This window comes from Ambystoma mexicanum, chromosome 2p (assembly GCF_040938575.1).
Source record: "Ambystoma mexicanum isolate Mex_15411 chromosome 2p, UKY_AmexF1_1, whole genome shotgun sequence".
Taxonomy (NCBI): Eukaryota; Metazoa; Chordata; class Amphibia; order Caudata; family Ambystomatidae; genus Ambystoma; species Ambystoma mexicanum.
Window position 1 is genome coordinate 825,434,055 of NC_090923.1, and position 26,672 is coordinate 825,460,726.

A 26,672-nucleotide genomic window follows, 5' to 3' on the forward strand; every position below is an offset into this window, starting at 1 on the left:
GTTTTTGTTGTAGGAACATGGAAACATATTCACAGAAGAGTTTGAGGGTGACTGCTTTGAAATGCCATATTTCGTGTATGCGCCCTAGGCGATATCATTGTTTCAGAGCCGCCTGTAACATAGTTGTACACCAAGTGCCGGTCCAGCGTCCCTCTGCATCTGTGTGTTCGCAGCTGGGCGGTTTTGTCTCGACGCATGTGCGGCAGAGTGGATACATTAATTTACCGTCGCACCTAAAAGGCAACAAGGGTATGTAGAGACCCCAGGGTGGATAGACCGTGCACCTGTTTAGACCAAAATATTGGTCTATGTTGCCAAAATTGTTACAGATGATCACTGGGTGTCCCACCGAGTAGGGTTTGTCATTATTTATAGAGGCATACAGACTGGTAAAATCCAGGTTAGTGTACCTGCTCCATCTCTGAGACACTATGGTGTAACTTTAAAGCATTTGTATGACCCCTGTATAGAGCATCTTGAGGTTTTAGGGGCTCGGCTAGATTAATTTCTTTAAGAAAACGGCACACATTGGGATTGTTTTGCACCATAGCGCGCCACTTGTGTTTGCAGATGTTGATGACGCGAACACCCCGACCTGCTAAAAAGTTTGTTTCAGCAGAGCGCGTCTATACGACTGTTCATAAGTAGTACCTGTAAAGTGTCGAAGCCACCGGCGGGGTAGCAGTCTGGACAGCCGTGATAAAAGCAGCGGTTAAACTCGTAGGCTGTTTCCACCCCTTGAACCACCGCATAGCCGTCTAACCAGTATTGTCCTTAGCGTTTTTCACCACTGCCTGTTAGGGTGTGTTGTATATAGATGTTCTCTGTTTTTGAGATGCATAAAAGGCACTAAATAGCCGGTGTGGAATAAAGTTTTTGTTGACCGTGGTATGAATTATGGGTAAGCAGCACGATTGTTTTAGTTTTTAGATAGTTGTCTGTAGATCTGCATTCAACAACTAGCCAGGGTGATACTTTTTAAAAGGGTCGATGTATGACACTTGTACCCCACCCTATATAGGTGTTTCACGATGCGTCATTCAAATGATGCGGTCCCTAAACAAATTACATGCCTGTCTTAAAATGTTGACATCTTCTTGACAGTAGGCCTCTAACTCCTGGCGAAAGTCAAACACGTTGCGTTCATCCAGGCCATAAACTGCTATTTTGCACTGCATCATGTATTGAACCCCGTACTGATCCGGTGGTGGGAATGGGGCGATGTAGTCTTGGTTAGCGGCTGTGTTAAATAGATGGAGAAAGAAACCCTTTGAACCGGGAAAACTAAAAGCTTTTGGAAGCTTGCTGAGTTTCATGGGCAAAAAGTTCAAGGAGTCAATAAAGCTCATCAGTAGAGCTACCACAAAGATCGCCAGAAGCTTAGCACCCTGGGTGATACGTTTCACTTTAATTTTTTCCCGAACCAATTGTCTCAACACAAAGTAACCATCTCAGGATTTGGAGTTATGGGCTAGAAAGGTGTAACCCTTGAATTTACTCGTTATAAAAGTGCTCTCGAAGGCAGCACACAGGTGTCTTCTGTAAACTCCCAATAACTGTCCCGGATAAATATCTGGTATAGATATAGTTTGGTTGGTGGGTTATATTTTCCTGGTGGGCCTCCATGTCATATATTATGTAGCTCTCGGTTTTATTCTGCGGTATCCCTGCTGTCATGTAGCACAGGTGTTCAGCCGTATTGGCAATGGTAGCTTTGCACACGCTACAATGCAGCCCTGTACAGCTGTGACTCTCTGGAAGAAATATTTGGCACACTGGACAATCAACACGTGGCTCGCACACGACAGCCCCTAATGCCGCCTTCTGGATGTGTGTGTCTAGACAGCCCTGAGACCTCTGGAACAGGCAACAAGGTAGGCATTTTATAGGTTCTTCCTTATTAGTTTGGCATTCTTCTCTCAGACACACCCGACAGTGGTATTGGCAACTGTGTTATTGGAATTGTGATGACAATGCTGACAGATATTTAGCCCCCAAAAACCCTTTTAGATTCAATACACCATAGACATGGTTGTCGTAGTGTTAAACATATAAAGTGTTTTTGGCTGTTTCAGCCGTTAAGCCATAATACCACCACACGCTGTTGTTGAAATAGAGTGTCTTGATGGGTCTATTAAAATACTCCAAAGAGATTCAGTTGTCCAAAACCTTACCGGCATGTCTGTCGGGAGTCACAACTCTGTGTGCATTTGTAAAGGTTTCGCAACGTATAGCTGCATCTGTTATGCTGCGGGTTTTGATTAGACCTAGAAAACTAGACGCCAGGCAGAGATTTAAAGGCCTGTGATGAAAGTGTAAGAACCACCAGGCTCTAGATTGTATGATGTGGCTGTGCAGCACCTGGTGCAAAGCCTTATAAGCACTGCCAGAGCATGGTCTTGACAACTAGCACCACCATTTTCAGCGGAGCAAAGCACACAATCTCTGATCTCTGTCTTACTCCAGAGAAGTCTCTGCAAATTCTCCAAAAACTGAAAAAATGCAAAAGGTATCATGATGTAATCACCTTGTAAACAAGGGTCTATTTAAATCCTGAGCCTCTTCTTATTTGAACAAAATCACTGGGGCAGGTTCCATCGCCTCCATTATTACTGTTACTCCGTGTCTTAGGGATCGCAAGTGGTTCAGGTTTATGAATCGAAATTTCTCATAATGCTCCACAGCTGCAAATGTTTTATAACTTCATTGATAAGCCTGCAGCCTTTCCAAATACACCAATGGATCGGGTGTCTGGGGTGGCGACACAACGGTGTGGTAGTTTGGCCACGTCAACCTAACGCACATTTGTGTTTCACATACCCACACACACACACTTTGCTGGAATTGGTGCATGTAAATGTTCAAGGCAGTATGTGCTTAAAATACTGAGCTATCTTCTGAATCATCACTGCGCCTTTAGTTTATCAAAATGTGTTTCAACTTTGGCTAATGTAAATGTTCAATACAGCCCTGCAGAAATTTGCATCGGGATAGTTTGATCAGCGCATAGACAACAACCGTGCAATGAGCAGTAAAATATCCAGCTGTGTGCTATTTAAGTTTGGTGAACAATGCAAACCGACTTATTTAGCACAGACGTCTCTGTAGTTTAAACACCCCATAAAAGAAACTGCTAAAGCTCTCAAATGCTGTGCTTTCAAATACTGTGTTGCTTAACTGAAATGGAGCACTGTAAACTACAATGCAGATATTTAAAATTCTCACACCCATTGCTAGAAACAAAATACAAGGTATTTGGTCAGTGTTTGGTAATAAACAAACACGCGCTGTGTGCCATTTCACAATGCCTCGTGTAGCTAGCTCCAAGGCTTTCATTTACACACACGCACACAGAATACATCCAATGGGGGACTCTTCTAAAACTGTCCTATATCAAAAATAAAATGCATATTGAAAAAATACCGGATGGCAGTTAATATCGAGAATAAGCATGTTTTAAAATAACTGTTTGCTGCCTGTTGCATAAAAATACATAGTGCTAGATTCTAGAACAAACATTAAATAAACTGACCTGCATATTGCCTGTGTATGTGTGTGTGTATGTACATATATATATATTTCTGAGGCTTGTGGAATCTGCTTAGATCACATGCTGTGCATAGGCCGACATCTAGTGGAAGCTGCGGAGTATTACAGTTTGTTTTTCGAAACTCGAAAATGGGCGTCGACACAGGCGTGCCAGTAATACTATCCCTAGTGTGACGTCCACTGTACCCAAGATCCCTCACGCGTCTAGGATCCTCAGATTGTTTTTTTCCGCCATACTGGTCGGAAGCATCTTGCGGAGTCCCCTGGCCTTAGCCATACTTTTGCTAATAATTGAAATTTATAATTCTTTATTGACATCCTTCTCCACCCCAACGTCGACCCTCGACACTCGACGACGGCTGGAGAAGACATCGACCGTCGGCTGCTGCACGACGGATCTGGGCCTCGGAAGGCCGCTGGCCTCGGCCCGGGCCTAGTAGGCCGCTGGCCTCGGCCCTGCAAGTAGGGAGAGTGGGGGGTGGTACATACTCTTCACTCTTGGTATATAGATACACTTATATATTTCCTACACTTACCAGCCCGCTGCCTCAAGGTGCGTATGGAGGGTACCCCTTTCCAATTCTGCCCCAAGTGCAACCGCAAATACCCTTGGGTCGACAGGCACGCCACGTGCAATCTCTGCTTGCCGAGGGACCGCCCCGAAGCGAACTGCAGAGCGTGTAGTAGGTTTAAACCTAAGACACTTAAGGACCGTTCGACAAAGCGTTGGGCCCACCACGCCAGGCAGGCGGCCATGGCAGCGGAGTGCGCCTTCAGCGATGGCATCGACGCCGTACTTTCGGACGGCGAGGGCATTACGGCGTCGAAAGACAGCCGAGCGCAGGTCCCCGACCTCGGAAGGTCGTCCGGCAGGGCGGCTATGGGGAAGACCCCCGGCGACGCAAGCGCTACACACCCTACACACACTAAGCACACTAAGTCCAACCGAACCTCGACAACATCGACTTCTCGGAAAGAGGCACAGATAGAACGGTCCGACTCGGTGTCCTCTGGGCGCTCTCGATCGAGATCGCCTCATGACGCAAGGCAATCATCCACTCTTGCCAAGAGTGCCTCGCTCCCTAGACTAACGGAAGTTCGATCGTCGGAGGACGAAGACGACTTCCACCCCCAGGCCGCGCTCCAAGAGACGGAGCCCGCAGTTAACACCAGCGAGGCCCCACGCTCGAAAAACACAGATACCTCTCCCGATCCTCGACGCCAGGCGACGAAAGTCTCCGGGGCCTCCAAGGGACAGGGGAAACATTTTTCCACGCACGGGGAGGGGGGAAACAGCGGAAAGCACATTCTTCCACTCCTGTAAGACCATCCTTCCCCGCTAAGCAGACAGACAAATACAAGTCTACTGAGAGATCAACATCCAGCAAGGGTACCCTTGAGAAGTCCCCTAAATTGCCTACTAAAGTCATCCCCTTTTCCAAAGAATGGTCCAGCGAAGACATAGACAGGGTCATGTCAAGGATGTCTTCCTTGGCTGATTTTTATGACAAGAATCCAGAGCATTTCCTCTCGTATGACCCTCAGGGGGCCACACCCTCAGGTTCCACTGATCCTATCCCCCTAAGTAAAAAGGCCCGGTTCGAAAGACCTGAACCCTTCGAGGTACAGCCTTACTCTACTCCATACTCTACTCCACACCCCAGGTACCAAGGAGAGCCTTTCCCTGAGGGGGACCAGGAGTTTGAAATTATGGAGGAACAAACCGGGACGGAATACTATGCGGATGATGAGGACCAGGAGGAGGGAGAAGATGAGCAGGAAATTTACAGAGTAGATTCCCCGGTAGAGAACGAAGCCCCAGTTACCGACTCACCAGTCGATAACCAGCCCCTCCTTAATGAGGTTCTCGCTCGCGCGGCAGAACATTTTCACATCGACACCCACGGTGTACAGGAGGAAAGGGACTTCGCAGAAGAGTTGGTGGGACAGAGGAGGCCGGTCGCTCAGACCATCCCTATCCTTAAATCCATCCAACGAAGAATAGATCCGTCCCTGGTGAACCCAAACCTCACCAGAGCAGTCAACCCCAGGGTCGAAAAACTTTTCCGGGCAGCCCAGTCTGACCCTCTCTATATAAGAGGACATCTTAAACCAGACTCCCTAGTTGTTACCAACACTCGGAAGAGGGCTGGAACACCCTTATCTTCGTCAGAAGCTCCTCCCGACAAGGAGAGCAAGAAACTTTACGGGTTTGGCAGGAAGGTAGCCTCAACGTCCGCCTACCAAGCAAGGATTGCTAACTCCACCACCCTGTTGGCCAGCTACAACTGCCATCAATGGGAAGAGGTCGCGGCACTCATAGCCTCTGCTCCTGAACCGTTAAAGGGCCAATTGGCTCGGATCTCGGCAGAAGGGAGAGCCGTGTCTGGTTGCATATTGAAAGCAACTTTCGACGCCGCGGACAAGGCAGGGAGATTGATAGCAGAAGGTACTGTTATCTAAAGACATGCGTGGTTACGGCAGTCGGGGTTCAAAACAGAAACTCAGGCTTCATTAATAGACAAGCCGGTGGAACCCGATCTATTGTTTGGGAAAGCGGTCGAAGACGCACTGAAAAACGCCAAGGACGAATACGAAACACTGAAATCCCTTGGCCAACTAACCAACAAACCCCCTAACCAGAGGGGGAACAGTAATTTTCGTCGCCCACGCGGCCAAAATTCACAAAGAGGCAACTATGCCCAGGGACAGGGTACACAGTGGAACAACAGCCAGCAGTCTACCCAAAGTTACGGCAGGGGTAACAAAAGAGGTCGTGGGAGAGGCAGAGGCAGCCCCAACAAGGGAGGTGGTACGCCTCCACCAAAGCAGTGACGCTCAGTTCAGGGTCCCTTCTCACGCAACCCCAGTAGGGGGACGCATTTCCAACTTCACCCAGGCTTGGGAAGGGATCACCTCAGACAGATCGGTGCTGTCAACAGTGTCCACAGGATATTGTATAGAATTACTGCAGCGTCCCCGGAACCATCCTCCACGACAAAAAGTACACTCCGTCAGAACATCAGAAGATCCTTCTCGAGGAGATCGCCATTCTGCTAGAAAAGGACGCAATAGAACTCGTCCCAGGACACCAGGTAAACAAGGGTATCTATTCAACTTACTTCCTTGTGCCAAAGAAAGATTTGACAATGCGCCCAGTATTGGACCTACGGCCTGCCAACAGGTATGTCAAGCCCCAAAAATTCCGTATGACCACGCTACAAGAGGTAATCCCCCTCCTAAAAAAGGGGGATTACATGGCAACCTTGGATATGAAAGAGGCTTATTTTCATATTTCCATGCTCCCGGCGCACAGAAAGTACTTGCGCTTCAAGGTGGACAGTCGCCACTACCAATTCAAGGTACTGCCCTTTGGGATAGCTTCAGCACCAAGGGTATTCACCAAGGTACTGGCGGTGGCAGCTGCACACCTACGCAGGGAGGCAATCCCAGTGTACCCTTATCTGGACGACTGGCTCATAACGGGGGAACCCCCAGGAATTTGCAGGACAAACATTCAAAGGACTATCGACCTCCTCCACGAATTAGGCTTCTCAATCAACGAGAAGAAGTCAAGCCTGGTGCCAAGCACCTCAAAACAGTTCCTAGTAGCAATTCTAGATACTCAGAAAGGGTTGACCTTCCCTTCGGAAGAGAGAATTCGGAATATACTACTGCAAATTCCACATTATCAGTCCGGTCAACAAATAACGGTACGCAAAGCAATGCGGTTACTGGGCATGATGGCGTCATGCATTTACCTGGTCCCCCACGCGCGACTGCGCATGCGTCCCATGCAGGAATGGTTGGCGAAACAGTGGTCTCAGGCAAGTGGTCAGTGGGATGATCTAGTGGTCGTTTCGCCAACACTTGTACAGAGCCTACACTGGTGGACAAGAGAGAATCTCGCAAGGGGAAAACCCTTTTACGATCCCGAAGTACAGGCAGTGGTGACTACAGATGCATGCCTGACTGGGTGGGGAGCTCACCATCTCCACCACATAGCTCAGGGTCTCTGGTCTCACTCAGTAGCCAAGAACCACATCAACCTCCTAGAGCTTCTGGCAGTATTCCGAGCGCTTCGGGCGTTCGAGCCCCATCTACTAAACTTGTCGGTGCAGATCCGGACGGACAGCACGACAGCCATGTTCTATCTGAACAAGCAAGGAGGGACTCGTTCGCCAAATCTGTCCAAGCTTGCCCAGAAAATCTGGATCTGGGCACTCAGACGGAACATCTTCCTGTCATCGCAACATGTTCCAGGGGAGCTCAATTCCCTAGCGGATGCTCTAAGCAGAGACTCCCTCCCAGAAGAACACGAATGGGTCCTTCACAGAGAGATCGTAGAAGATCTCTTCTCTCAGTGGGGTTTCCCCACTATAGACTTATTCGCCACAAGCGAAAACAAACAATGCCCAGGATTTGCATCCAGGTTCCCCCAGCCAGACTCCCAAGGGAACGCCCCGTGGATGAACTGGTCAGGGATGTTTGCGTATGCTTTTCCACCAACTCCTCTCATCAGGAAGGTGGTGTACAAGATGAACAAGGAATCGATGACGCTCATCCTAGTTGCTCCCACGTGGGCGAGACAACCATGGTTTCCACACCTACGCAGGATGGCGGTGTGCGAGCCCATCAAACTTCCAGCCTGGTACAACCTACTGTCCCAGCAACAAGGTCAAACAGTGCACCAGCAACCCAACTCAATGAACCTGGCAGCATGGCTCCTGAGGTCATAGAGTTTGGACATCTCAATTTACCACAGAGGTGTATGAACATCCTAAAAGAATCCAGGAAACCAAACACAAGGCACTGTTACTTTGAAAAGTGGAAGAGATTCGTTATTTGGTGCCAGAATAAACAAATCAACCCTGTTGATTGCACTCCTTCCAACGTTGTGACATACATGCTCCACCTGCTGGATGCAGGATTGGTTTTTAACTCTCTGAAAGTACACCTGGCAGCCCTCTCGGCTTACACCACATCCCATAACAAGGTGTCGTGGTGGAAAGTACCAGTAGTTAAAGCCTTCATGGAAGGAGTAAAGAGACTTCACCCTCCTATTTCGAACCCACCGCCAGGATGGGACCTTAATGTGGTGCTAGCTAAGCTCATGGGCCCCCCTTTCGAACCTATGCATAAAAGTAGTCTCAAACACCTGACTTATAAAACGGCCTTCTTAGTAGCCATTACCTCTATAAGAAGGGTCAGTGAAATTCAGGCTCTGTCAGTGCAGGATCCTTTCTTTACTATCCACAAAGACAAACTGGTTTTACGCACACACCCTAGGTTCTCACCTAAATTTATATCAAAGTTCCATGTAAACCAGTCCATCGAGCTTCCGGCTTTCTTCCAGAACCCGCAAAGCTCGGCTGAGGTGAAACTATTCACCCTAGATGTGCGTAGGGCGGTCCTCTACTATGTAAATAAAACCAGACCGCTAAGGAAAACAGATCTACTGTTTGTCTCCGTAGCTACAGGCAGAGAGGGAGATCGCGTCTCTAAAGGCGCTATCTCGAAGTGGATTATCAACTGTATACAGCTGTGTTACTCTCTTTCTGGAAAAACTCTGCCTTTTACGCCAAGGGCCCACTCTACTAGAGGCATTGGGGCCACTCTGGCTTTCATTGCAAATGTTCCCCTCGACACCATTTGCAAAGCAGCTACTTGGAGCTCTATTCACACTTTTACTCAGCATTACTGCATTGACACTCATTCCAAGACAGATACACAAGTGGGACAAGCGGTTCTAAGACACCTGTTTGCTCAGGACCCTTCTCACATCCCACCTCCTTCTTCTGGTACTGCTCGCTAATCTATGCACAGCATGTGATCTAAGCAGATTCCACAAGCCTCAGAAGGGATACATTACTCCCCGTAATCGTATTTCTGATGCTTGTATCTGCTTAGATTCACATGCGACCCACCCTTCCTCCCCTCCGAGAGAAGGCGCATGATTGCTTGTAGTCTTACCTTTCTGTCTATCTGCTTGGATTATCTGTACTCACGCTACTCCTCATGCTTTCTCATGTCAGAAAAAATACAATCTGAGGATCCTAGACGCGTGAGGGATCTTGGGTACAGTGGACGTCACACTAGGGATAGTATTACTGGCACGCCTGTGTCGACGCCCATTTTCGAGTTTCGAAAAACAAACTGTAATACTCCGCAGCTTCCACTAGATGTCGGCCTATGCACAGCATGTGAATCTAAGCAGATACAAGCATCAGAAATACGATTACGGTGAGTAATGTATCCCATATGTATATATATGAAAAGATTTGTACAAAAAAGCACAAGGGTGGGCAGCAGCGCAGGGAAAATAACCCCACTGCAAGAAAAACAACCAAGCTATCCACAGCAACAGAGTTTCCTTTATTCTGTGTGCAGTGTAAAGCAAGTTTAGCAGACAACGCATTTCGCGGTAAACAAACCGCTTGTTCACATTAGAGGGTCATAACACAAATGAGGGACTAATAAATGTTTCCTCCTCTCTATGGTTGCGCATAGGGATTGTCAACAGCCTAGCATATGCATGGATGAAATGCTGATGTTAACAGGCACAGACATTTTGTAATGGCATACAAAAGGAAAAGAGCGGTTACCTAGCTGGTAGTATCTCACTGCTAAAATAATCCAAGAGAGATACATTACGTGGCGAAACCCGGCATTTGTTGGACAGCATTTGAAGATAAATGGGCCCAAAATAAAACTGCAATAGTTAAGTGAAATAACAATGCTATGCCTTGCATATGGCAAAACATGTAAAATAGTCCCTTTATTTTGAACAGGTTGAAGACTATAAATATGGCGTGAAACGCATTTTGCTGTTGAGCAGTAAACTACTATAGTACTAGTGAGAAACTGGCGTAATCCCGTCAAAATATCGAAGTCTCATATGCCATAAGCAATAATAGCCGTGAATGGGTAAGTTGGGAGTATCCAACATGAATGTTATGCATGAATAAAAAGCCGTGTGTGGTGCTTCTCCATGCAACTATATGACCGTGCTGCAGGAATAATGACCTAATAAGTCTCAAGAGAGCACAAAAATATATAAATATACCAAATAGTAGCTGTAATACAATGCTGAAGTCATCAAAGTATTGACAGATATGTGCAAATACGTGTTAATGCTATATATATATATTATAAAGAGGGAGAAAACGTGGTTCGCCTGATAGTGCTCTGCCTGCAAGTAGCTGGTGCTTAAGGTACCGAAAGCTGTCTTGCTTTCTAAACATAGAGAAAAATATGCACTCTCTTTATAGTTGTAGTACTCCAAAAAACCATAATGATTGATGCACGTACATAACCAAGCACACAACACTCTGCTATCTTGGTGTTAAGATTCAAATGTTTAATTAATCATAACGTGCAGACACAGTAAAACGAGCCAAAGCATAAAGCTTAAACTCTCATGACAGACCAAGTAAACAAGACACTCGCACTTCTTGGGCTTCGTCAGGCTTTTAAAAGGTTTTTTTTTTTTCTAAATCAAATTTTTTTTCTCTTCACAATTTGCTTTATTTAGAGTTTTTCATGTCATCAGATCTCAAAATACAACAGAAAAGCATTCACTGTAGAGCTCCTATACAACGTTATCACATAAAACTTTTTAATTAAACTTTAACACCCCCTCCTCCCTGGGACTGGACGGGTTGTGAAAGGTTTCCTTTAGTCCTTTTTCATTTGAGTTTGTGGGACAGGCTACGGGTTACTGCGCGTCAGTTCCTTTGTAGGCCTTGAGGAATGGCGCCCATTCCAGTGCTCTACTCGGAAAGATGTTGTGTATAATCCCTGTGATATTTTCCATTTCGTAATGCTCACTCGCTTTCCTAGCCCAGGTCTGTTCCGATGAGAGGGACTGGTTTTTCCACTTTATGGTGATACAGACCCTGGCCGGTAGCATGAGGAGTGTCATGTGGGGGACTCTATTCCACCGGCCTTCATACTCTTCAAGTTCAAAGAGCACTAGTCTGGGGTCTCTTTCCCTCACTATCCCTTCTATCTTCTTGATCCAGGTCAGAACCTTTTTCCAGTGTGTCTTTGATTTGGGGCATGCCCACCACATGTGCCAATAGTTGGCTGGGGTTCCACATCCTCTCCTGCATTGGGGACTGGCTTGATCAACATTTTAGAGAGTCATACTGGGTCAAACTGCCACCTGTGTAGTAATTTGATTCCATGCAGCTTGTATTGTGCTGATTTGGATGTTTTTTGTGTTGACCTGCACATCTGCAACCATAATTGGTCTGACATTTGAGGGGCCTAGGTCCTTTTCCCATCTGTTTTTAAGACTTGCGAGTCCATTTTGTAGCTTCCCTAACAGGGCTCTGTTTAGTTGAGAGGTGAGGCCTTTCATTGAACTGGATTTGCTTAGCACTTTTTCAAAGGCCGGATAGGTCCCTTTGGATCTTCTCTTTCCATTTTGGTGTTGTGAGCACTCCCTTTAGCTGCAGGAACATAAATGTTCCCAGTGGCCCTGTTTGCAATCCTGCTTCCAGTTCTTGTTTCGGTATGCATCCATTAGGCTTCACAACTTGCCGCACTCTTTCCATGCCCGCCTCGTACCATAGCTGATTACGGCGTGGCTCCTGGAGTTGATCTCTGATGGGAGGGGCCCATATGCAGTTCATGTGCGAGGGCCATGTCGTAAGGCCTTTCATTTCACTTTTTCTCCACCACAGTTTCAGGAGAGATGCCAGGGAGAAGTGGTTGATGACTGAGCTTGGAAAAGATTTTTTCAGCACCCACAGTCACTCACCTAGCTTCACTGGCCTCAGTAAATGGTTTTCAATGGCCACCCCTTGCTTTTGCGGGTCTCCGCTCAGGTGCTGCACCAGGGTGCGGGATTGGGCCGCCCGGTAGTACGTGTAGGGTTCCGGGAGTCCTGTACCTCCTTCCTTGGTTGGATTAGGGTGGCATAGGCAATGCGTTGTCTTCCCTTGCCACAGGAATTTAGTTAACATGGCTTTGAGCTCCATAAAGTGTGCTTGAGGGATCGCAGTTGGGAGCATTTGGTAGTAATAAAGAATTCTGGGCAACACCACCATCTTTATGGCGTTTTGATGGCCCAGCCATGACACGGTTAACTTTCCCCATCTTGCCAGGTCTTTCTCTAGTTCCAGGAAATCACATTTTTTTAAAAAATGTTGATATAAAAATCGATATATTGATATAAAAATAATTTGATATAACATTTTTGTAACATTTTTTATATGAAAATAGTTTTTAATTTTGATATCAAGACATTTTTGATCAAACGATTTTGATATAGAAAAAAATATGATAGCAAAAAATTAATTGCGAGATAAAAATATCCAATATCATTTTGATATGAAAAAATTTTGATATACAGAAACATTGATATTGAAAAATTAATTGTGATATTAAAAATGACCGATATCATTTTAAATCAGACTTTATTTTTCAGACATAAAAATTATATAAAGTTTATATAAAAGCTGTTGTACAAATATATCAAATCTATATAAAATGATGACGTCAGTAAGGTCCAACCCACTCCTGCGTCACCAATCCCTAACACTCGCTGTCTAACTCCTCACAACTCCTTTGCCCTCGACCAAGCAACAGCGCACACGCGCTCTCCCATATTAAAAACATTTTGATCCACACTTTATATCAAACCGTATCAAAGGACGCAAAGACACTTTATATATCATTTTATATAAAAACGAATATCAAATCGGTTTTTAAATTTGATTTCCAAACATTTTGATATTAAAAATAAATTGATATCAAATCCCATATCAAAAAGAAATCAAACCCATATCAAAGCGGGCGGGGATAAGAACAATCAGGGGCCTTTCCCACCTGTCAGAAATTTAACATTGGAAAAATTGCCTCCCCCTTAACTACTACCGTCTTGCTGTGCATATGTGTCCAACTGCAGTAGCAAGTAACATTGTGTCACTGGCTAGTAACTTGCAACTTCAAATGTTTACCCCTGGTCAGTTTGCACTATGCCAGTATATCCAGTTTGACAATTCCAATGTATTAATTGCTTTCAATACAATGTCCGTATATTTCCAGTTGGCATAACATCAGTATATTTCTAGTTTGCCATCCCCAATATATGCTGTTTGACAACCCCAACATATCCCAGTTTGTACAATACCAGTATTTTCCCCGAGTTTAATATTTCCAGTATATTCCGAGCTTGCAAAGTCACAGTGTATATCCAGTTTAGACAATTTTTGAGGGTTTGTGTTGTCAATTTTTGTCGTGCACATTTTTTTTTTTACTCTGCATGGCTCATCTTGGACAGTTTTGGGGGATTATCATACAATTTCTGGCTTTATGGATTTCTGATGTCGGTTTTCCTTCTTTTCTGTGTCTCAATGTCATCATTTCAAATTATGTACCAATTCTCTCATTTTGTAAATCACTTTGGCTAAAGCGCTATAGATGTAAATAAACAATACAATGCAATTCCCGTTTTGCACAATGGCAACCCATTTTCATTTTGGCAACCACAGTATACTGCACTGAAAAATCACAATTTAGCCCCAAATATCAGCAGACATGGGCAAGCTGCCTCTTGCGCCTACCTTGCTTGTGCAGCTCAGACTGCAAATCCATAATACATATCAATCACTACGTGAAGTAGAGCATAACAATAAGCAGTATGAGAAAGCTTAGGACCCATCACACTGAAACATGGCTTTTCACTTCCACAAGAAAAGATAGTGACAACCGCGTAAAGTGACAACAGTTGATTAAAGGAAAAGTAAAAACAGTGAAAATGAAACATTGATGTAAACATGAAAAAGAAATTAAACAAAAATACATCGTACTTTCGCTCCTACCTCAATTCTGCAGAGTGAAAGACATTTATTATTGCCTCAGAGATGAGCAAAAGCCCTCTATTTATAGTCCTTACAATGTTGGCAATGTTTTACAATATTTTAGAACATAGTTCATCTGTAACTTCTCAAATTAGCTCCAAAATGCACTACAATTCATAAACTGAAATGACCTATTATTGTCTTTAGTTAAAAAAAAAGAACTTTAAGTACTCCTATAGGCCATCCCTTTTCTCCATATGCACCTTACTCTTCTTTATCCATTCGTCCTTTTCTCTCCCCACAGTGATACTGGACACTTTTCTAGCACACAACTTTTTTCTGCCTTTTTCTCTTGCATGCCCTCTGTCGGTTTCCTCCTCCCCTTGACTAGACGATAACTCCTGGCCCTCTGCATTTGACAGCAGCGAGACAATCTTGCTGCGTTATGCTACCACACCAGGTAAGCTGGATTTACTTACCATGGCGGTCAGTGCCGGTTTCACCTGTTCCAGCTGTGGCTGGCACATTCCATCAGCAGATATGGGCCCATGCCAATAATTGGACAATTGTCTGGGCAAAGCTCTGTCCGTGCATACCTTTACAATGTAAAACTTCAGCGCTGGAAAGACGTTTTCTCCAGTGTCCCTCCTTATTATAATTTAATTGATACCAAGAAACATTGGCAAATAGGTATTTTTTACGGGGCATCCCAGGCCGACAATCCCTGCCTGGGGACCGCTGGTTCCGGGAGGGTCCCTGCTTGTCAGCGGTGGCTTGCACGAAGAACTCCATCACTGAGTTTCCCTGTTGCAAAGCTAGAAATGGGACATTTATTCTAAGGATACTACCATGGCCAATCCGGACGCTCACTGCAAAAGAGTTAATACTAGTGTCAGTACTGGGGTTCCCTATTTAGGGGCTAACAAGAGGGGCAGGGAGGCAACTTTGGGTTCAGAATTAGACTCCAGGGAAGGGAACTCTAAGTTCTGTGGTGCACTGGGTAACTGCACAGGCTGATAAAGTTGCTGCCATAAAAGTCAGACCGGTGCCAGAGTGTAGTAGGTTTTCCAAAGAAATCTTGCTTCGCCCAAGACTTCAAAGTTTCGATCAGGGGTGCAACATCCCTCTGGGATTTTTGTTACTCACTCTGCCTCAGGTGTGAAAGTGGTTGACCTTGCCCATGTTGAGGAAACTGCCATTTTATGACTGATGTCGGTACATGCTTCTATGGTCCTATTTATACTTGAAAGGGGTGCCAAAATAAATCCTCCCCTTCAAGTGCCTCCTTAGCGAGTCATCTCTTTCTACCTTGTGTGGATTGGCCAGCTTCTTTGCATATGTTTTTCCCACCCATATTAATGTTCTTGTCATCTACGCTGCACTTGAGAATCTGGGGTTTCACAGCCCTTCTTGACAACTGGTATTGGGGGATTCCTGCATTAGACCTACACCTTCACTAATGCAGCCTCAACAATCATCTAACGACAGCTTTTTACAAAATCTCAGCTCATGAAGATTTAGTTCTGGAGCCTTCTCAATGAGGTTGTTCTTCAGCCACCCCTCGTTTAGGGGCCCCTACCTAATCTGCCTCAGCTCCTCTGCATTCCTCATCTGCCTTCTCTATTTTGGATCGGCTCCCTTCTACAGCAGCTCTGACACAAATTGCCCCTCAAACTTTGCAGCCTCCACATCCAGGACTGGATGATTGCTAGGTAATCACGGAGACGTCTGATGCCCTGTGGGCTCTTTACTCTTATGTACAACTGGGTATCGTCTGCTGTTCTATTACAAACCATGGGGATGGATTTTTGACAGTGCGAAAAGTGCTTTTGATCGTGACCTCCTTGTGTGTTCCCTGCACCGCCACCAAGAGGCCTGCAAACTTGAGCCAAAGAATACCTGGTTTCAACAAAGACCGCTGCCATGCATAACGGCTCCTCACTTGAATTTGCAAGCCACCCCGGAAGTAAGCCAGGAGCAAGCACAGATCTCTGAATGTTTTTCCTGAAAGGAGAGCTGCCAAGGACTGAAACACGTTTGTTTGATTCACCTTTTTTCCTGGTTCCGATTCCTCAGGTTTCGTCCGGCTCGACCGTTGTGTATATGACAGAGGTATCCCAAAAGACTCCACAGTAGATGGAAACCCAGGAATTCCCTGAGACTCTTCCAAGTACCCCAAGCCCGGCTCCCCCTGCTGTATGTGGTACCAGGACAGTGCAAAGCACTGGCAGGGGAGCCAGTGTTGGAATCGTAATAAAATAGCACTGGCAGGTGTTGTTCAGGGAGCAGCTGGGCGGAGATGAAAAGGGTCCTTCCAAAACCTCAGGCAGGTCTTCCTGGACTAGCAGGGTACAATTATTAGGCAGGAATGCAGGACAAGGCTGCGGAAGGACAGAGACCTGAAGCAGCAAGGAACTAACGAGGAAGAAAAGTAGACTAGGCTGGTACTAGGAAAGCAAGAAAAGGACTAGAAAACACTACAAGGAATAAAGGCATGTAGCGGAGTATGGAAAAAAAATGCAGCAGTCAAAAGCACTAGGCACAGACATCTAGAGCGTTGAGATGCACTGAGGCCTTGTGGAAGCCGGCTTTTATGGCCATCGGGCTATGCAGCATGTGAGTGTCTCCATGAAGGCTGAAACACCAGGCAGGGAGAAAAGAGTGTCTGAAAGGGGTACTGTCCCGATGCGGCCGAACAAACATGGAGGGCACCGCAGCATTGCTGGGAGCCTGCCAGATGACGGGGCTCTGGCTGAGGAACTGCCCGTCGTATCCTGCAGTGTAATTGCCACCACAGATACAAGAGCCAACTCACTGCAGGTAAACAGTCAGCCGTGCATTGGGCAGTAGACCTGACGAGAATGAGACTGCGGCAATGATGATAGACGCCTGGTTTCCCATCCACTTTAATGAACACGTAGTACTTTCTTCCTCCCAGGTCTTGTACCAGCATCTCTAGTTATTCTAGTCCTCTAATTCTTCCAGCGCACAGTGACTGGCATCCATTCCTTCTTGTGTGGGTTGTTATGGTCATAGTTTCACAATGTGGTCTTGCTTCCCTCATGCATAGCACTCCATGATTGACCTGCCTGTGCCACCCACAGTTTCTTGTTTCTACTGTCCTTCCTGTGGGACATGAAAATGGGTTTTAGTGAATTTCTCCTTAAGGAGGACCTTTGCCAGGGTCCTTAGTGGGAGGGTTTTGGGCCCAAGATCTCCCTTTGGTGTCACTGCAACTTCTGTCATTGGAAGGAATTGGGTCAGGAGGGTCAGGACTGTCCAGCCCTCTAATAGCCTGTCACTGTCTCTACCGCTAGCTGCAGACTAAGTTGATGCAGCTGAAAGACCGCCCACTGGAGGGATGGAGGCTGAGAATTCAATAACTGTTCGAAGACTAGAGTATTATTGGCCTCTTGTAAAGACATGCCTTTAAGGCATTTGCAGAGCGCGCATGTTGTATTCGGTAGGACAGTTATCTTTGTTTCTGAAGGTAGTGACCAAAGCTTGCAGGGCCGCTAATGGGGAGATTCTTGGTTACATCCTCACTGCTCAAGAATTCCCTTCTTTATTTTTTGATATGTGGCTCTCTTCCTGGGTTTATGGCCTGGTATGTGCCCTGGTAAGGCAGGCGATGAAGGCTCCTAAGTGTTACCTTTCCCACATGGTGCAATCAGCAATCTATTCACAATTATTGAAAAATGGTCCAGTGTCTTCGCCTGGAGAGTGCTTTTTGAGGACTGCCGATGGTGGCTGAAGTGAATGTCGAGGCTGAGACTCATTCAGCTCATTGATGACCATCTGCTGACTGGACATCAATTGCCATAGGATCTGCACAAGCGCAGTGGTCGAAGGGAGCAGTGCTCCTCTACTTTTTAAAATTAGGTTTTACTGTTCCTATACTTTTATCGTTCCAGAATGGTTTCATTTTAAAATAAGTTTAGGAAGAAGTTAAAACTTGCACCTTCATTGCAATACATTGAACATTCCCTTAAAAAGCAGGTGCATGTGTTTGGGGGTTTGGATTGTGTTTGGGAGGGGGTGTGGTGATGGGGTTTGTGGGGAGTGGGTGCAGGCCAGCAGGGAACATGGTTACACTACTTCTTTTAGTACACTTCGACCACTGCACAAGCGCTATCGTGGGGCCTTTGTGTCCACAAGGGTCGTGGAAGTTGGCTCTTGTGACAGCTCTGTCTAACTGACATCTGACTGTTGTTCTTCAACTCTGTAGGCTTCTATATCCAAACCTCTGGCTTCTCCTTCCTTCCATGGGGTCTAACCTCTGCAGATTCAACGAATGAGCCTTCTGGTAAATGACTGATTGAATTTGCTAGATAAGACACCATATGGAGGTCGTCACATGAATTTAGCATACGTTGCTTTTTGTGGATGAGTGAGACTCTGCTTGTGCGGATCTTTGTTCTTAGAGATGCTTTATTCAGCTGAGGTATCTTACAAGCTATTATGGCTGTTCCCGAGGTAGATTTCCCTCTTCTTCAATTGTTTGGACAGACTTGGGCTTCTGGGAGGAAGACAGGCACCTTGGAGTGTTGGCAATCTGTCTGACACCGGTACTTTCTAATCTCGGTAAAAGAGGAATGTAGTCAGATCACTCTATTTCTCTAGGGTCGCCCTGAATAGGTGCCCTTCTGTGAGCTCCTTTGCAGGATCGTGGTAGGCCCTGTTTTATTTTATTTATTTTTTTGGCTCAACTGCCTGACAACTGCCAGAGACCTCCAGGAGTTATTGTCTAGTTGGGTAATATGAATCTCAATGATGACGATGGACTAGGGTGCTTTGTGGATTCTTAATGAGCCTCCTCTGGGGCTTAGATAATTTATTTATTGTTTGCTTGTTAGGATCTTATACAGCAAGTAAATACTGTTTCAAAGCGCCCACAGGGCAACAGAGAAGGGACATGGGGATGAGAAACATTAAAATACATAAACAATATTAAATACAGTTGGTGGGGGGGGGGTGAACCTACTATGCCTTGGTGAGTGTTCAGAACGTGTAAGTGCAGAAGGGAGGGGGAATGGGGCGAAGTGCTGGGGTGCTCGTGGGTGAGCAACAGGTGAAGTGCAATGTATGGTAAGTACACGCCTCCAGGATGGAGGGTGTGACGAGGCAAGTGCTGAGGATAGACGGAAGCTGGGAGTGATTCGGTGTGGGAGTTCAGGGCCCAAAGTGTCAATGCACGATGATACTGCTCGCCCTGGCTTGGCGGAGGCCAATTTGGTACCCGGGCCCTCTCAGCCTGTCTGCGTCGCCTCCAGTCAAGCTGCCATTGGTTCTGGATCTTCTCACCAGAGAAGGAAGCGCAATCCTGCATTACAGCCCAGGATCGCTGAATCTAAGGGCTTTGCTCCTGCAGCCCTGAGTTTGGAAGATATGAGTTGCCAGCGGACTGCACGGAGGTCCTCGCCAAGGCCAGGGTGTTGTCGACCTTGAAGTGCTACAGTCACAAGTGGAGGCGTTTCGCTATGTGGTGCCGGTCACATAAGATTACCCCTTTTGAGGGTCACGGCCCCACAGATCCTGCCGTACTTGCTATCCGTGGCCAAGGCCGGGCTGGCCCATGCCTCCATCAAGGTACATCTGGCGGCTATATCCTGCTACACCAGGAAAATCTTAGTTTTGGTCCCACCGACTCGTCAAGGAGTTTCTCAAAGGACTTTTCAGATCTTTCCCGCCGGTGAAGGCTCCTGCCAAGGCGTGGGAACTCAACATGGTTCGATGAGGCTCATGGGGGGGGGGGGCGCTTTGAGCCTCTGCATCAGGCCCCGCTCAAGTTTCTCTTGTGGAAAACGGCTTTCCTTGTTGCCATCACCTCTGCCAAGAGGGTAGGTGAGATCCAGGCACTATCCTGCAAGCAGCCTTAATTGACTTTCCACGAATCAAGGGTGGTGCTGCGTACGCACACCTCCTTCATGCCGAAGGTTCTGTCAGAATCCCACCTCAACTAGCCTTTGGTGTTAACTGTTTTTTTTTCCCAAAACCTTTGTCTCCAGCGGAAAGGGCCTTGCACTCGCTGGACGTTGCTCGTGCACTGAAGGTCTACGCGACACGCACAAGAGTTTTTTGGAAGACTTCACAACTGTTTGTGAACTTTGGTCCTGTGAACCATGGGAAGGCCTTGTCCAAGGCTTCTATTTCAAGAGCGCTCTCCAGTTGCACCATGCACTGTCATCAGTTGGCTAACCGACCGCTACCCGGCCGTCAGAGAGCGCAATCGACCAGAGCTACGATGACGGCGTTCTGTCCGGTGTGCCCCTGCTCGACATCTACGTTGAGGTTCACACACACACACCTTCACGATATTCTACTGCATCGACGGGGATTCCAAAGAGGAGTCCAAAGTCAGACAAGCAGTTCTATGCAACCTGTTTGCTTGAGGCGAGTCAGTTCCAGGGTTAAGTGTAATTGCTTCTGTTTAGCTTTGCCACCTTCCGTGGTTGTGTAATGTTGTACTGCTACTTTACAGATCTGAAGACGGCTGCGAGAGGAGGGGCTTAAGGAGAGGACTGTCATTGGATGGGGGCAGTATGACCCAGAGGACAGTGATTGGTTTAAAGGAGAAATACAGTTTGTAAGTGAAAGTGAAACCGTTTTTTCTTTTACTGAGGATTCCCAGTCTGACTGCTGGGAATACTCATGAGCATGTGAATCCCTACAAGACCCATGCTGGAGAACAATAGTTACAGGCAAGTAAGTTAAACCTTATGAGCGCTGTGACAAATCTCAGGATGTCGTCACTGCTTCCATGGGGGGGGAGCACCTTCTCACGATGCCAGTGAGGTGAGGCTGCTACCCGATAGTCCCCCTGTGGGTGGTACTCAGCGGGAGGATCTCATGGGGCGGGAAGCCCCCTGTGGGAACAAGTGACAACTATTTGGAGAGAATGCGGTATGTCCACCATACATTACCCCCTAGCTCACACACTTGCCCTATCCAGACTCCACCTACCCCACACACTACTTCCATATGTCTCTGTAGGGTGGATGGTATCACTCCCTCTAATACTGAGCTGAGGAAGAGTATGGTTTGCTTCGGTAAGAGTGAGAGCATCACCACTGAGATGAGAAGGAGTTGCAGAGCAATGTGAAATAATCAGCGGAACCAACATCAGCAGACTAGACACCCTGAGCCAGCAAAATTCAAACCAACATCAAAAATGGAAGATGGTTTTCGTTTATGGTCGAGTCCTTGAGGAACCGCGAGAGCAAGCAGAGAACAGAAGTGAAGACAGACGAAGAACGGGGCGCCTAGAAGGGAGTTGAAAGGCCCAGAGCCGGCCTTCCCCGAGAAGAATAGATGGCAAACTGGGGGAGAGAGGCTCCAGGTGTCCCTGAAGTCTGGTGAGCCGGGATGAAGATTTGGTCGGTCTCACTGCTGCAGACCGAAGAAAGTCTGGGAGAGACCCGCGAGTCATGCGGATGACTGCAGGTGTCCAGAAGGAGCCGAAACCCCTGCGGACCATGAGATAAGGTACGCGGGTTGCAGAAAGGCGCCGGAGGCAAAGAAAGCTGGTAGCAAATCAGTAGGGGCGAAAAACATATATTAGGCCACATAGTACTTGGCAGGAGAAAAGAACAAGTCTACCAGAAGACCTAAAGGAGAAAGGAGAGTCTGGGACTCGCACCCATAAAAAGAAGAGCTTCAGCCTTAATCTTCATAGTCACAGTACAAGGCAGGGTAGTGAACCAAGTCGGTTTTGATACCAGGCAGCATACAGAGCTGAGAGAGAACTCTGGGAAGGGTTTAATTCCCTGGGTGTATTTGTGAACATTGTGAAAAGCCAAGAGAAGGGAGACATTCCCTTGGCATTTCAAGGAGCTGAGAGAACCAGAAAGGAGTTGTTACCCCCTCTGGTGTGTTTGCGAACATTGGGAAAAGCCAAGAGAAGGAAACCATTCTCTTAATACTGGGACTTTCAGTTGAAACTGTTTCTTTCTGAGCCAGATAACTTTTTGCTACCTTTTGAAAAGGATTACAACCAAGGTGAGGGATCCATTCCCTCAGGAACTAGTTTCTCTGATGCATGGAACTGTGACTGTCCAGAAGAGGGGAGTGTTACGCTCACCTGGCTCCCACAGAGGCGTCGATCTGAACTGGACTGCTGCGGTCTCCACCAATGTGACGCGTAGGGCCGAGATGACGGACTGGACTGGCCCACCTAGCTTTGTTTGCTTGGCCCGTAGGAATATTCTTCTGCAAATGGAGAAAGGGGATTAACCACCCGTGGAGTTGAGCGTAAATCCCCCCACCCCCAATGTTCTCCCCACAGATCACCTTTGATGTCCCCTCTTATAGTCTCACCTGATGGTTTGAAAAGATGAGCTCTCCATCCTGCATTGAGCGCAGGGGCGCGTTGATAACCAGTTGCTTCACTGGCTCGAAGGAATTGGTGAGTTCCAGAACAATATTGATTCCGAAAAGTATGTAGTTCGTAAGAGTTCACATGTCTGACTTTCACTCTTGTCCGATTCCTTGCAGTTTGCAGCTTGACCCCAGCGAAGAGTTCCTCGTGGTAGCTGACGAAGTTCAGGTAAGGATTTGGGTTATCCTACACAGTTCAATAAAATAAGGCCAGAATGTAACCTGTTGCTTGCTCCCTTATTCAGGTGTGGAGAGAAAATATGAAGTTTGGGGAATAATGCCTCTGGCGGTAAAATTAGGTAAGTATATTGTGGTGAGAAGAGTTCCCCTTGTTTGTCCCTTTGTCTCACCTTGTTGTCCTTTTGTTCCCCTTAGGGGCCGGGGTACGGCGAGGATGCAATGGAGACTGCGCCGACCCGTGAAGAGGAATAGTACCCCCGGCGGTAATCAGGTAAGTCTATGGGGGTAGTTACTATTGCCTCTGTTTATTCCCTTGGCTCACCTTTGCTGTTCTTGTGTTCCCCTTAGGTGCCAGAGTGCTGCGGGAACGTGCAGAAGGATGCGGTGGATCGTGAGGATGCTGCGAAGGCTGGTGAGTTCAGCGCGGCGCTGCAGCAGGCGAGGCGGCGCGCGTAAAATGCTTCTTTCTTCCAGCTCGAAGGCACGGTGGATCTGGAATTCAGGTAAGGATTGAAGGTTTTGCTCTTATTCTAACCTCTTCTCCTTCTGTTCCTCCCTTTTTCTAGGAGCTGCAGACTCGAGGCGGGCGTGGCAGAAGACTGGATGCAGGCTTGCAGACACGGTGAGCGTTACGCTGCTGGATGCAGAATAACGCGAAGCGTGTGCTGCTCTTCGGGCGTGGTTTAAATAGCCTCCAAAGTAGTCCCAGGTAAGTATTTCTCCCCAGCCCCACCCAAGTAAAAAATAGTCCCTAGGTAAAATAGTCCCTTCCAAGCCTTATTTGGCTTGGAGCTTGCAGCATGGTCTTCATCAGGTAAGTTCTACTCTGAGCCTGGCGCCTATGGCGCCAGGACTGACTCTCCATATGAGCCTGGCGCCATAGGGGCCAAGGCCGCACCCAAACAGCCCCTAGCAGGGGTTTTTGGGCTTGCTTAAAATAACGTGATGACTGCTTCCGGGGTTGCTGGACCTGGTCTGGTTCCCCGGGGGTAGGCATCATGGCAGGGAGTCAGTTTTCTGGACCAGGAGAACAGCAAACCTCTTTTAGTTTAGTTGTAAGTGTAAGGGTTGGGAATAGGGTTTTGACACAGGACGGTGGACTCTTTTTAGTTCTTAGACATTCTGACAGATTCCTTTATTGAGGAAGGGAAACCTTGCTTAGAGTTAGGGCAAGATGGGGTTTTCTTTTCATTTTCTATAAAAAAAAGTTTCTGCCACCAGTGTGTCAGAGCACTACTTCTGCACCCTTAAGCACCAATCACCATCTGCTTCTGAGTAACGTGTTGGTATTACTAATTAATATGGCAAGTTAACATGTCCACAAGAAGCTGTGACGAATCCGAGTGTGTTGTCCCGTCTCCCATAGTGGGAGACCTTTCCCATGGGGCCAGGGCGGTGCATCCCCAGTACAATTGTCCCCCTGGGGGTGGTGCACAGAGGGAGGATCACATGGGGGAGGAAGTCCCTTATGGGATTGGGGGACAACCACTCTCAGAAAACATGGTATACCCCCGCGTCCACACATCTAAACCCTTCTCCAATTTTAAATCCTCCTTCCCCCTCTTTTAATAGGACCAGACCAATCTATTCTATTGCCAAGTTAGTCAACATATAATATACTTAACAAGACCAAAACATCAACAAAAAAAAAGCAAAGTATGCTAAATTTGGTTCTATTTTGAGTACTGTGATGATGATGAACAGGAGTCCAAGGATCACTCTGGAGAAGCAGAGTGAGCGCTCTAGACTCTGTGTTTGATTGGCCCAAAGCAATTCAAGCATCCAGCGCGGGAGTTCAACTCTTGATGATTAAATAAGGATTACCCTTTTGATCTGTCTTCTATGACGTGGTATGTCCCTGGATTCCCTTTAACCTATTCCTGTCTTTTGTGCACTGAGGCCTCTGGGTGTGCTGTGCATTATAAAAGACATAATAATGATAATAAAGACCGCTCAGCTGAGATGAGGGAGAGCTGTCCTCTGAGGAGGGAGTCGGTCCGCCATGCACGGGCCGAGCAGACGGGAGCCAGAAAGGAAGCCATGAGAGGAGGAGATGGAGAACCCGAACGTGGTCCAGGACTGAAGGACCGTTTGGTCTATTGCCGAGTCAAACCTTCAGGCACAAGCAAAGCGCCCCCAAGAGGGAGGTCGCGCAGCAAGCAGACATCCCAGAACGCTACCAGAGTCTCAAGAAAGGAAGCAGCTGCTCAGGAAAAGGCTGGTACCTGCACGAAAGAGACATACAGGTACGCGGGTTACCTGAGCGGTGCTGGAGGTCAGAGAAAGTAAGGTGGTGAAGGCGGAAGCTGGAATAAGGTATGGGACCCTGGAATGAAGTGCAAGTCTGGGGCCTGCAAGTTTTAGAGAAACCAGTAATAAGAGGGTTTGGGACCCGAACTAAAAAAGGAGAAAACCAGGAAGAGTTGTATGCTTGGCTGGGACATTCTGACCATTTCCTTTTAGTTTTCTTTCAGGCATGGAAGCCCCTCTTAGTTAAGGGACATAGAGGCATTTTTCCAACCCTTTCCTGAATAATGAAAGTTTCTGCCCAAAAACATGCCACCATTGTGTCCGAGCCTTACTTCTGCACCCTTAAAATGTATAGAAAAAATTTCTCGCAGTATTTTTACTTTTGAATTTTACCAATAACCTTTCCTTTTCACATTTTTAAAATATTGACCAATGTCACTGCATTAAGTATTTGTGGTACGTTTTAAAATAAATGTGTTTTACGTGTACCCCGTAATGGGATCAAATCTGAGATTGAATCAGAAAGAAATGTCTTTGCTAATGTATAAATATAATTTTGCCTTTTAAATAATGAACCACTGTTTTCCCCCAGCAAAGGATTTCTAAAAGGTGTTTTCCTTGTTTTAGATCTTGCCTTTGCTTCATCAATCTTGATCTCTTTTCTTTTTCTTCTCAATTTAAGTTGTCTCTTGTTTTCAGTAGGTTGACAGTGTTGATTTTCTTGTAGGGTTGATGGCCTTGCACACCCACAGACCTGACGATGTTTGCTGTGTGAATTGGATGTCATCAAGAAGTGCAATGTGCAAGAAGGAAGGCCTGGTTCCTCCGAAGTGCCTGGAAGCAGTCGAGGCAGGAACCTTTTAAGTGCAATCAGTATTTCTATTTTAAAATGGACCGTGAGAAATGACACCTTGCAAAAATGTGTTGAAGTTTAAGAATGCGCAATCCCATTTGTCATTCATTTTATTGTAATAAAGTACATGCTGTGTCAAAGAAATTGAGCAAAAATTGACTTTCCTTAATGTTTTCACTCCGGTCCCGAATCTGGTACTGAGATTTTTACTTTCTATGTCCTTAAATTGAAGTCGCTATACAGGTTAAGACATCGGGCAAAGCTGTATCCCTTCTAGGTGATGTGTTTTTCTTGTAAGAGGGGGCCGAAGAGATGGATTTAATTGTATTTTTTTCTACAAATTGAAGGTGTTATTAGGTTGGATTACTCAAAATGACAAACTTGCAATAGCATAAAACGTTTATTTTTGCTTAGGCTGTACGTGTGACAATTAATAATTATGCAATGAACACAAAGAGGTGATCTGGGAAGAGCTGACTTCTTGCACTTGAGCAGGTCATTACAAGAGTGGTTCAGCGCGTATGCTCACATTGGGCTCCAAGGGCTGATTCACAAAGAAGTTACGTGGAATAACTCCTTAATTTCTCTAACCAAGTCAACAGTTACTCCTGGTAACTTCTTCATGAATCAAATACTCGGAGTAAATCAGGCGT

General features: G+C 46.5%; 1 long non-coding RNA gene across 1 annotated transcript in view; it reads left to right on the top strand.

Annotated features, from left to right (window-relative positions):
- Nucleotides 1-26,163, top strand: part of LOC138566837 (uncharacterized) — a 300,267-nt gene extending 274,104 nt beyond the window's left edge. The window contains exon 4 of the long non-coding RNA XR_011302037.1: nucleotides 25,894-26,163. This is a non-coding gene — a long non-coding RNA (uncharacterized lncRNA). The remainder of the gene's footprint in view (nucleotides 1-25,893) is intronic.
- The last annotated feature ends 509 nt before the right edge of the window (nucleotides 26,164-26,672 follow it).